Source organism: Vitis vinifera, chromosome 11, assembly GCF_030704535.1.
Source record: "Vitis vinifera cultivar Pinot Noir 40024 chromosome 11, ASM3070453v1".
Taxonomy (NCBI): Eukaryota; Viridiplantae; Streptophyta; class Magnoliopsida; order Vitales; family Vitaceae; genus Vitis; species Vitis vinifera.
The window spans coordinates 16,586,687-16,598,470 of NC_081815.1; the positions used below are offsets into that span (position 1 = coordinate 16,586,687).

An 11,784-nucleotide genomic window follows, 5' to 3' on the forward strand; every position below is an offset into this window, starting at 1 on the left:
ACAGTGATACAACCTTTTAGAGGCTACTTGTGATTTCCATCACAAGTGTGGTGAATTCCTTTTTCACTAACTTCATTTCCTTTCATTTTCATTTTGTTAAGTTTACTTTCATTTTCTTTCTAACCTTAACTTTCTTCTAGTTTTCTTTTGTTTTTGTTGTCTTTGTTTTGTTTTCAGGAAAGTTGTAACTTGTGCATGCCCTATTGGATTCGGGACCAAGAGGGAAGACTAGTAAGGATAGAGAATCCTCAAGACACAGAGTTGGACATCTGTGTAAACATCATGGACCCTCCACCAGAGGATCAAAATTCTCAACACGGTCAAGGGGGTAATTCAAATGCATATCTATCCATGAGGGATAGAATGCACCCACCAAGGATGAGTGCACCCTCATGCATCGTACCTCCTCTTGAGCAGCTGATTATAAGGCCCCATATTGTGCCCCTCCTACCAAATTTCCATGGAATGGAGAGTGAGAACCCATATGCCCATATCAAGGAGTTTGAGGAGGTGTGCAATACTTTTAGAGAGGGAGGAGCTTCAATAGACTCGATGAGACTCAAGCTATTCCCTTTAACTTTGAAAGACAAGGCAAAAATATGGCTTAATTTTAAGGCCAAGGAGCATAAGGAATTGGGTTGATCTTCAGGCCGAATTTTTGAAGAAATTTTTCCCCACCCATAGGACCAATGGGTTGAAGAGACAAATCTCAAACTTTTCTGCAAAAGAAAATGAGAAGTTCCATGAATGTTGGGAAAGGTATATGGAGGCCATCAATGCTTGTCCTCATCATGGCTTTGATACATGGCTCTTGGTGAGCTATTTTTATGATGGGATGTCTTCCTCCATGAAGCAAATTCTTGAAACCATGTGTGGGGGGGATTTTATGAGTAAGAATCCGGAAGAAGCCATGGACTTTTTAAGTTATGTATCTGAGGTATCAAGAGGATGGGATGAACCCAACTCAAGGGAAATGGGAAGGATGAAAGCTCCTGTAAATCCAAAGGGTGGAATGTACATGTTAAGTGAGGACATGGACATGAAAGCTAAGGTGGCAACAATGGCAAGGAGGTTGGAAGAACTTGAGTTGAAAAAAATGCATGAAGTCCAAGCCATTTCCGAGACATAAGCCCATGTCATGCCATGCACCATTTGCCAATCATGTGATCATGTGGTAGATGAGTGCCTAACCATCCCAGCTGTGAGGGAGATGTTAGGTGATCAAGCCAATGTTGTGGGGCAATTTAGGCCCAACAACAATGCACCTTATGGAAACACCTATAATTCAAGCTGGAGAAATCATCCAAATTTTTCTTGGAAACCAAGACCACCTCCATACCAACCATAAGCCCAAACCCAAGCACCTCAACAAACCTCTTCAGTGGAGCAATCCATTGTGAACCTAAGTAAAGTCATGGGTGACTTTGTGGGTGAACAAAAGGCAATCAACTCCCAATTGCACCAAAAGATTGAAAATGTTGAGAGTTCTCAGATTAAGAGAATGGATGGGATGCAAAATGATCTATCTCAGAAGATAGATAATATTCAATACTCCATCTCTAGGCTTACCAACCTCAACATAGTGAATGAGAAAGGAAAGTTTCCCTCTCAACCAAGCCAAAATCCCAAGGGTGTTCATGAAGTTGAAACCCAAGATGGGGAGTCTTCAAAGTTGAGGGAGGTCAAAGCTGTGATCACCTTGAGGAGTGGGAAGGAGGTTGATCAACCCTTGCCTAAGATGAGGCAAGATGAATAACTCATGTCAAAGAGAACCTTGGTTAAAGAGAGCAATAACCAAGAAGAGAAGAGTGGGAAGAAGAGTGCATCCAAATCAAGCATTGAAGAAGAGCCAAGGATTGTGATTAAGGAGGATATGATGAAGAAACATATGCCTCCCCCTTTTCCTTAAGCTTTATATGGAAAGAAGCGAATCAAGAATTCATCAGAAATTCTTGAAGTTTTGAGACAAGTGAAGGTGAATATACCCTTACTTGATATGATCAAGCAAGTCCCCACATATGTAAAATTTTTAAAGGACTTGTGCACGGTCAAGAGAGGGTTGCATGTGACAAAGAAGGCATTCCTCACTAAGCAAGTAAGTGCCATCATTCAGAGTAAGTCTCCAGTTAAGTACAAAGATCCGAGATGTCCCACCATTTCAGTCAACATTGGAGGGACACATGTGGAGAAGGCTTTACTAGACTTGGGGGCAAGTGTGAATTTGCTCCCATACTCTGTGTATAAGCAACTGGGACTTGGAGAACTGAAGCCCACAACCATCACTCTCTCCTTAGCTAATAGGTCAATCAAAATCCCAAGGGGGGTGATAGAGGATGTTCTAGTTCAAGTGGACAAATTCTACTATCCCGTGGATTTTGTGGTGCTTGATACTGATCTCACTGTTAAGGAAGCAAATTATGTGCCAATCATCCTTGGAAGACCTTTCCTAGCTACCTCCAATGCCATCATCAGTTGTAGGAATGGGGTGATGCAGCTCACATTTGGAAACATGACCTTGGAATAAAACATATTCCACCTATGCAAGAGGCATCTTCACCCAGAAGATGAGGAAGGATTGGAGGAGGTGTGCTTGATCAACACCTTGGTTGAATAGCATTGTGACAAGAATTTAGAAGAGAGCTTGAAAGAAAGCTTTGGAGTGCTTGAAGAAGGGTTACCTGAACCCTTTGATGTGTTAGCCATCATGTCTCCTTGGAGGAGACGGGAAGAGATCTTACCACTATTCAATAAGGAGGACTCACAAGGAGTAGCTACGGAGGACCCTCCAAAGCTGGTTTTGAAGCCACTTCCTATTGATTTGAAGTATGCATATTTGGAGGAAGATGACAAATGTCCCGTGGTGGTTTCTTCAACTCTCACAAGTGATCAAGAGGATAGTCTTTTGGGAGTCCTCAGAAAATGCAAGAAAGCCATTGGATGGCAAATTTATGATTTGAAAGGGATTAGCCCTTTGGTGTGCACCCACCATATCTACATGGAGGAAGATGCAAAACCAGTGAGGCAGCCCAGAGGAGGTTGAATCCTCACATGCAAGAGGTGGTAAGGGGTGAAGTTCTGAAACTACTTCAAGTAGGGATCATATATCCCATTTCAGATAGCTTGTGGGTGAGCCCAACCCAAGTAGTCCCAAAGAAATTTGGAATTACTGTGATCCAGAATGAGAAAGGGGAAGAAGTCTCTACACGTCCTACCTCATGATGGAGGTTGTGTATAGACTACAGGAGGTTGAATTCAGTGACTAGGAAGGACCATTTCTCATTGCCTTTCATGGATCAAGTCCTTAAGAGAGTCTCAGGGCATCCTTTCTACTGTTTTTTGGATGGTTACTCGGGGTACTTCCAAATAGAGATTGATTTGGAAGATCAAGAAAAGACAACCTTCACTTGCCCCTTTGGTACTTTTGCCTATAGGAGGATGCCCTTTGGTCTATGTAATGCACCTGCAACTTTCCAAAGATGTTGCTAAGCATCTTCAGTGATATGGTGGAGCGCATCATGGAAGTCTTCATGGATGACATTACTGTATATGGAAGTTCTTATCAGAAGTGTTTGTTGCATTTAGAAGTTGTTCTCCAAAGATGTATTGAGAAAGACCTAGTGCTAAATTGGGAGAAGTGTCATTTTATGGTACAACAAGGAATTGTCTTAGGACATATAATCTCCAAGAATGGCATTGAGGTGGATAAGGCAAAGGTGGAGCTAATTGTTAAGTTGCCACCTCCCACAAATGTTAAAGGAATTAGGCAATTCCTAGGACATGCCGAGTTCTATAGGAGGTTCATTAAGGATTTCTCAAAAATCTCAAAACCTCTTTGTGAATTTTTGGTAAAGGATGTCAAGTTTGTGTGGGATGAGAAATGTCAGAAGAGTTTTGAGGAACTAAAGCAATTCCTCACAACTGCACTAATAGTGAGAGCCCCAAATTGGAAATTACCTTTTGAGGTAATGTGTGATGCAAGTGATCTTGCTATGAGGGTTGTTTTGGGGCAAAGAGAAGATAGAAAGCCCTATGTGATTTATTATGCAAGCAAAACTTTGAATGAGGCTCAAAGGAACTACACAACTGCTGAGAAGGAGTTGTTGGTAGTAGTTTTTGCCTTGGATAAGTTTCGTGCCTATTTGGTAGGGTCCTCTATAGTGGTGTTCACTGACCATTCCGCTTTGAAGTACTTGCTAACCAAGCAAGATGCCAAGGCAAGATTGATAAGATGGATCCTTTTGCTTCAAGAATTCAATCTCTAAATCTGGGATACAAAGGGAGTAGAAAATGTGGTAGCTGACCACTTGTTAAGACTTGTGATAGCACATGACTCACATGGTCTACATATCAATGATGACTTCCCTGAGGAGTCTCTCATGTCAATAGAGGTAGCTCCATGGTATTCTCACATTGCAAATTACTTGGTTACTGGAGAAGTTCCAAGTGAGTGGAGTGCCCAAGACAAGAGGCATTTCTTTGCTAAGACCCATGCTTATTATTGGGAGGAGCCTTTTCTCTTCAAATATTGTGCGGATCAAATCATAAGGAAATGTGTTCCTGAACAAGAGCAATCAGGAATTCTATCCCATTGTCATGATAGTGCATATGGAGGTTATTTTGCTTCCCAGAAAACAACTATGAAAGTGATCTAATCAAGTTTTTGGTGGCCCTTTCTTTTCAAGGACGCCCACACTATGTGCAAGGGATGTGATCGGTGTCAAAGGCTTGGGAAGCTAACACGCCGAAATATGATGCCATTGAACCCCATCTTGATAGTGGATGTCTTTGATGTTTGGGGGATAGACTTCATGGGACCATTCCAATGTCATTTGGACACTCCTATATTTTGGTGGGAGTGGATTATGTCTCTAAGTGGGTAGAAGCAATCCCATGTAGGAGCAATGATCATAAGGTGGTTCTTAAATTCCTCAAGGAGAACATCTTTTCAAGATTTGGAGTGCCTAAGGCCATTATCAATGATGAAGGAACCCACTTTTGCAATAAGCCTTTTGAGACTCTTCTAGCCAAATATGGGGTCAAGCACAAGGTAGCTACACCTTATCACCCTCAAACAAGTGGCCAAGTTGAGTTAGCCAATCGGGAAATCAAGAATATATTGATGAAGGTGGTGAATGTGAATAGGAAGGATTGGTCTATTAAGCTCCTAGATTCATTATGGGCTTATAGGACCGCTTATAAGACCATTCTTGGAATGTCTCCTTATCGCCTTGTTTATGGCAAAGCGTGCCATCTTCCAATAGAGGTTGAATATAAAGCATGATGGGCAATCAAGAAGCTCAACATGGATTTGACAAGAGCCGAGTTGAAGAGATGTTTGGATTTGAATGAATTGGAGGAAATGAGGAATGATGCTTACCTCAATTTAAAAATTGCAAAAGAGAGGTTGAAGAAATGGCATGATCAGTTGGTAAATCAGAAGAATTTTGCCAAGGGGCAAAGAGTCTTGCTTTATGACTCTAAGCTTCACCTTTTTCTGGGAAAATTGAAATCAAGGTGGACGGGTCCTTTCATAATTCATGACGTGCAATCAAATGGAGTAATGGAACTACTCAACTTCAACAGCACTCGAACTTTCAAAGTGAATGGGCATCGTCTCAAGCCCTATATGGAATCATTTTCCCGAGACAAGGAGGAATTCATCCTCCTTGATCCACCTCTAACATGAAAACACTCAGTTCATGGTTGAACTTAGTCTCTTCAAAGACTAAAAAGTGCATCCTCTTTTTGTTTCCTTTTAAGTTGATTTTAGTTTAATTTAGTGTTTTTCTTGTGTTTATGCATGTTTTGATTTTTATTTTTGCCCTTAAGTTCATTCTAATGTGGTTTAAATTGGTTTTTGTGTTAACATGTAGGTAGGAAAGCTTGAAGAATGAAAACAAGGGAAAACAGAGGAGAAAAGCCAAGACACAGCAAAATTCGCACCACCCAATCCTCTGGTGCAAAATTCGCACAACACATCCCCCTTGTACGAATTCGCTTTTGTGACCAATTTTCAAAAGCATGCTCTCGATCCCTACCCAAAATCTCAGTGCGAAAATGCACAGGAATGCGAACCTTGTGCGAAATTGCCTTTATGACCATTTTCCAAAAAAACATGCTCTCTGTCTTGGAGAACCACAGGAATACGAAAATTTCGCACTTCACTATTCCTTGTGCGAAATTCACATTTCTCTTTAAAAGCCATTTTCTCTTCTTCAATTCTAAGCTTGTTCTTCTTCAATTCTCTCAACACTTCTCTTCCGATCACCCCTTTCCATCCACAAGGTCCTCTCCTTCATCATCCCCCATCCTTAACCCCACCATGGCAGCCCATCTCAAGAACTTCATTCCATAGCCACGGCTAATACTATTCACAACAGTCCGTACCTTCCATTTTCAGCTTTTTCTCCTCCTTCCACCATCAAAAACCCTTCATTTCTTCACTCAACACTCCAAATTCATCCCTAAACCCAACCCAACCTTGATTTTTCAAAATCAAAACCTCAAGCATAGATTTCAAAGCCACGGTTTCTTCATAAGAAACCCATTGCCGCCGGCTATGGGAGCTTCAAAATCTCTCATTCTCTTCTTGTAAAGCTCCCATTTCCAAGCTTAGCCACCATGAAAAACTCCTTTCCTACCTCAGCTAGCATTTCCCACCCTCAAAAACCAAGAATTGTTGCCATTTGAAACCACCACAATTTCGGATTTGCACGGGTGAATAGTGCATTGTGCGAAATTCGCACAACACATTTCCCTTGTGCGAAATTCGCACAACACCCTTCCCTTGTGTGAAATTCGCACCACTCTTCCCTTGTGCGAATTTTTGAGCTTCTTCATCCCTACCTTCCCCAATCCAAAGCCTCTAAGCCTCATTTCTTTGCTCCATTATGCCTAAGACCCGAGGAGGCTATGCCTCAGCTCCCCAGAGCAGTCAGAGAGCTGCTCTTGTGCGGGCCCCACTAGATGCACCCGCACATTTACCTGATTCTGCCCCTCAGCGCAGATACCATACGAGGAGAGCAGTTGCCACGCCTGTGGCCCCTACTCAGATTCCACTTAGGAGTCCTCCTACAAAGAAGGCCAAGACTTCAGAGCCAGGAGAGTCCTCCAGAGCACCTCGAGATTCACAGTCTCAGCCTCCTCCCACCAGGTGCCCTATCCTCGCCAGCTCGCCCATTGAAGGCAACTCCGATTGCCGATCGAGAGCATTCCATGTCGAGGCATATTTTGATCACTCTATTTTGCGACAGCAGCCTGAGTTGAGAGATTCATACCGCCTACTTGAGAGGTACCATCTTGTACCCTTTATGACTCCGCCACAGTTCTTTTATCCTCGAGTAGCTTTAGACTTTTACTAGTCTATGACTACTCGTGGTGTCCCGGTACCAGCCTCGATCCTTTTTACCATTGATGGACGCCAGGGTATTTTGGGGGCTAGACAGATTGCCAAGGCTTTCCATATCCCTTATGCACCAGCAGATCCCGCTGCATTTAGATGCTGGGCCCCACTTTCTGAGTGGGATATGGTTCGTATACTATCTCGAGGGACATCTTCACAGAGGATCATTATGAGGAAGGGATGCTCCTAGTTGATGTGGTGCTTCGCAACAATCTTTTTCCTTTCAGCATAGAATGCAGAGGCGAGGAGCCATTCTAGAAGCGTTATTCCGTATCTCTGAGGGCTACTACTTTGGCCCCCATCATTTGATTATGGCCGCCCTCCTCCATTTTGAGGAGAAGGTGCATAAGTGGCGTCTTACGAGGGCAGACACCATTCTGTTACTTTTCCCTCGGCTGCTATGCCATGTTCTGGCACATATGGGTTTCCCTGCAGACCCTCATTCTGAGCACCGTTGCCATTGTCGAGAGAGCTTCTCTTTTGACCAATGGAATCAGGTATGGCTCCATCAGCATTCCCCAGAACTTCCCGAGCCAAGGGAAGTCCCTCCACAGCCTTTACCATCTATATCTGCTCAATCCACTTCAACTCCCTCGGAGCCCGTACCAGAGGCAGCATCGTCTGACGCCCCACCTGTTGTTCCTCCTACCTCAGAGTCGCCCATTACTATCCCTGGTGCAGAGTATCGTGACTTGCTCGCTTCTTTCCAAACTCTGACCACTACTCAGACGACTATTATGGAGCGGATGGACCACTTCTAGCTTCGGCAGGACTAGCAGACTCTCATTCAATGAGATTCAGTAGCACCTCTGTCTTTTGCCACCAGCTCCACCTGTTGCTCCTGTGCCCTCAGAGCCTTCTGCTCCAGCTGATGATGCTACACCTGTAGCGGTACCTTCCATAGTTGCAGCAGAGGACCCCTCCTATCCACCAGAGGAGCCTACTACTTGATCATACGATCACTCCTCTCACTTTTTGATTTGTATCTATATTCTATGTTTTTGGATGTGTTATATATTTTGGACTACTTTTATACTGGGATTGGATGTATTCCATGTTTATCTTGTATATTGTACTCTCTCAGTTTATATAGACATCTTCCTTTTTGTGTATTTTAGCTTTTCCTTTTTATTTCCTCTAATCATCACTCTTATGATTTTTCTTTTCTTATGCAACATGTGGTTTCTCCTGTTCATTCAGAGTCCCTTACTATTAGGAGGTATCACTTCCTCCCTTTTTATTATCACTTGCTTTTGGAACATTGGGGACAATGTTCATCCTAGTTGGGGGGAGAGTTGAGGAAGTAATTTGTTGAATTTTTGGTTAAGTTATTTTGCTAAAAAAATTTTTGCAAACTCTCTTTGTTTCTCAAAGATAATTCTCAAAAGTAAATGGGAGAAATTAAATTCTTATCTTATTGCCATAGTCTTAGAGTTTGTATTATGCTTACTAAAGTTGATGAATTGTTGAAACTTCTATTGAATTCAACCTCAGTTCTTCCACTTTAAGCTATTCATACACTGTGCACAATAGGTTGCGATTATAAGATGAAAAACTATTTCTCTCTTGACTTAGGAAAATTTTAGACTTGGTACTTTTGACCTCATTTAATAGTGTTGGGACACCTTGTAAAAGGCCAATGAGTCTTTGAAGAAAATAAAGAAAGAAAGAAAAATGTTTGCTTGCCTTGAAACCCGAGCAAGGTCCGAGGGGTATATGATGAAAATTTTTGAAGCCTGGTGCCCTAAGCCTTTATTGGTTGGGAGTCACCGACCTCACTGCTCGTTACATGGGTGGATGGGTGGAGTTTTGAAAAAGGTGCGTTCTTAGCCTTATATATGGGGTTTAGTGTTGTTAAAGTTAGAAAAAAACCTTAGTTGGGGGGAGAATATAGTTTGACATACTATAACTGGAAACTAAGCACATTAACACTTAGATTTTTGTGAAAAATTAAGAGTTGGTCCTTTGGGAGTAGAAATTATTGTGATACTCAAATTTGCATAATGCCCACTCTTTGTATGTTGTGATAGGTAAGTCATTTGATGACTCTTGTTGATGATTGAGTTTTATATCCTTGACTTGCCATGTGAGAGTTTGATCCAATCATGCCACTTGATTATTTTTTGGAGTGATCAGCATGATTTTGTAAATTATTATATTATCTATTTTTCTTTCTTTCTTTTTTTCTCCTTCATTGCTCAAGGACTAGCAATGTGTCAGTTGGGGGGAGTGATTACTACCCAAAAAGGGCTATTTTGCGCCTTTAATTCATTATGTTTTAAGCATTTTTGTGTAGTACTCCATTTTTATTCCAATTGGCATGTTAAGGACCTAGCAATGACTTCTAATCATATTTGTGGCTAGTTTTAGTGTTTTGACAGCTTTTTGGATCATTAAGCCAAGTCAAGTAAAGGAGAGAAGCAAAGAGGAAAACAGAGTGAAGAAAACAGAGGACAGTAGCTGCAGTATTCCTTCGCACTTTTGGAGCACTTTCCGAATTCCATTTTCTACATGCTATATACCATTTCAAAGCTCAGGAAACCAAGAATCCAACTCTTCAAACCGTGTACGATTTGGAGCTAAAATGAGGAAGATATGGCCTTCGGAAGACAACAGCCCAAGCAAGTGCGAATTTCGCACAACAGCCCAAGCATGTGCGAATTTCGCACAACCAACCATGCATGTGCGAATTTCGCACCAGCCCATGCGTCTTTGGTGCGAAATCTCCTCTGTTCTGCCGACTCCACATGAGATCTTTTCTTTTGTATTTTTTGATGTAAATTCCTTTCTTATCCCTGTAATTAGCCAATCACAGGCTTTGCTTTTGTAAAGACTATAAGAGGGGTGGAAATCATCTCTCGAAAGACGACTAACAACAGTGATGGCCATGAGGTGAAGGTTCAAGAAGATATGGTGTTGACGATGTGTGTGTGAGGGACCCTTTTTTCTGGGATGTGTGATGGGTTTGTGGGCCACATTCATGGTTAAAACATTAAAAGTAAAAAATGGTGCCTATTTCTTTCAGTGGGTTGGGAATATGCTCAAGAAATTTTACAGTCATGCATACTCATCAGAACGTGATGCCTAATGCATCTGCATTTAAGCTATGGATCAGCCACTGGCAACCAAACTATTTTAACAGCAGTTACATACAAGTGGAAAGATTATGTTAAAGGGCCTTCCAAGTATTGGAAAAACCAAATGCGTGGGGTAGATATGTAGATGACAAAAAGGAGAAATTAAAGCATGAGAAAAATCTATATATTTACTTTTCATTTTCACAAAAACACCCATAAATCACATGGATCATGCTGTCACCTTCAGAGAATTATCTCTCCTCAACCAACTGTTCTCTACCAGATTCTTAATTTACAAGCTCCTAGTTGCTGTTTCAAGGAAGATTAAAGTGCGCAATCTTTAAACAACTAGACCAAATTGAGATAGAGAATATACAGAGAGAATACCATGTAATAAAGATGCAGAAAAGAACACTAGGCTCACCTCTTCCCATCATTTTATGCTTCAACTTGCATGTGGCCAGTTCCTATTTTGAGTCAATCTCTAAAATTTTAACAACTAACCCACATTGACATGCAGATCAAATTCCAAGCATGGTCATTCTCTTTTTTTCCCTCTTTGTGACACGTGAAAGATTAATTTGATTCCCTTACACAAGTCTAGCATTCCAATCAGCTGCCAATGCCCCCTTTATGCTATATACCAAGGGGTCCATATCTCTTGTATAAGAGGATATGGATATATGAGAATATGGCCGATTCCCCATAAGTGGAATAGCAAACAGTTGCCTTATCTGATAGTTTGGTCAAACAGGGCATAACTAGGATAACAGCATGCTATCCCTCAATTTCTCTATTTATAAAGGTCAACCATGCTGTGAAGCAAAACATGCAGATTAGAGAAGTTAAATATACGTGTATATGTCATGAAATTAGTAGCTCCCTAACATTTTGTATGAGTGGAAAATTCAAAAGTTGAGGTGCTTCATGCTGTGTTCTTCTGTCTTAAGAGCTTTGCATGAAGAATAAAAGTGTGGAATTGAGCCAAGGATGACTTGCCGGCAGCTGCAGCAAGGCATTAAGGTTTAACTGGCTATAACTGGCAAGCATCCGAGGCTCTGTTTCACCCTCTTCTTCTCATGCTAAGCTATGTAGACTTCGTCATTCTACCAAAAAGCTACTGCCAGCAAAGTAACTCCGTACTGCTACCAAACAACTTACTTTGTGGTTTGCTTCATTTTCCTTTTACATGCTATAATATATCATGGTTAATTGATATTCTTATCATCGTTCATGTAGGCTGGCAGCAAAGGTACTGAGGAAGACGCACCATAGAATCACTCAATCATGGAATGAATTGACAGG

General features: G+C 41.6%; 1 non-coding gene across 1 annotated transcript; it reads left to right on the top strand.

Annotated features, from left to right (window-relative positions):
• The first annotated feature begins 11,449 nt into the window (after positions 1-11,449).
• On the top strand, positions 11,450-11,551 carry MIR169P (microRNA MIR169p). The gene has a single exon (NR_127777.1). It is a non-coding gene; the product is annotated as a microRNA MIR169p (primary transcript).
• Positions 11,552-11,784: the final 233 nt, after the last annotated feature.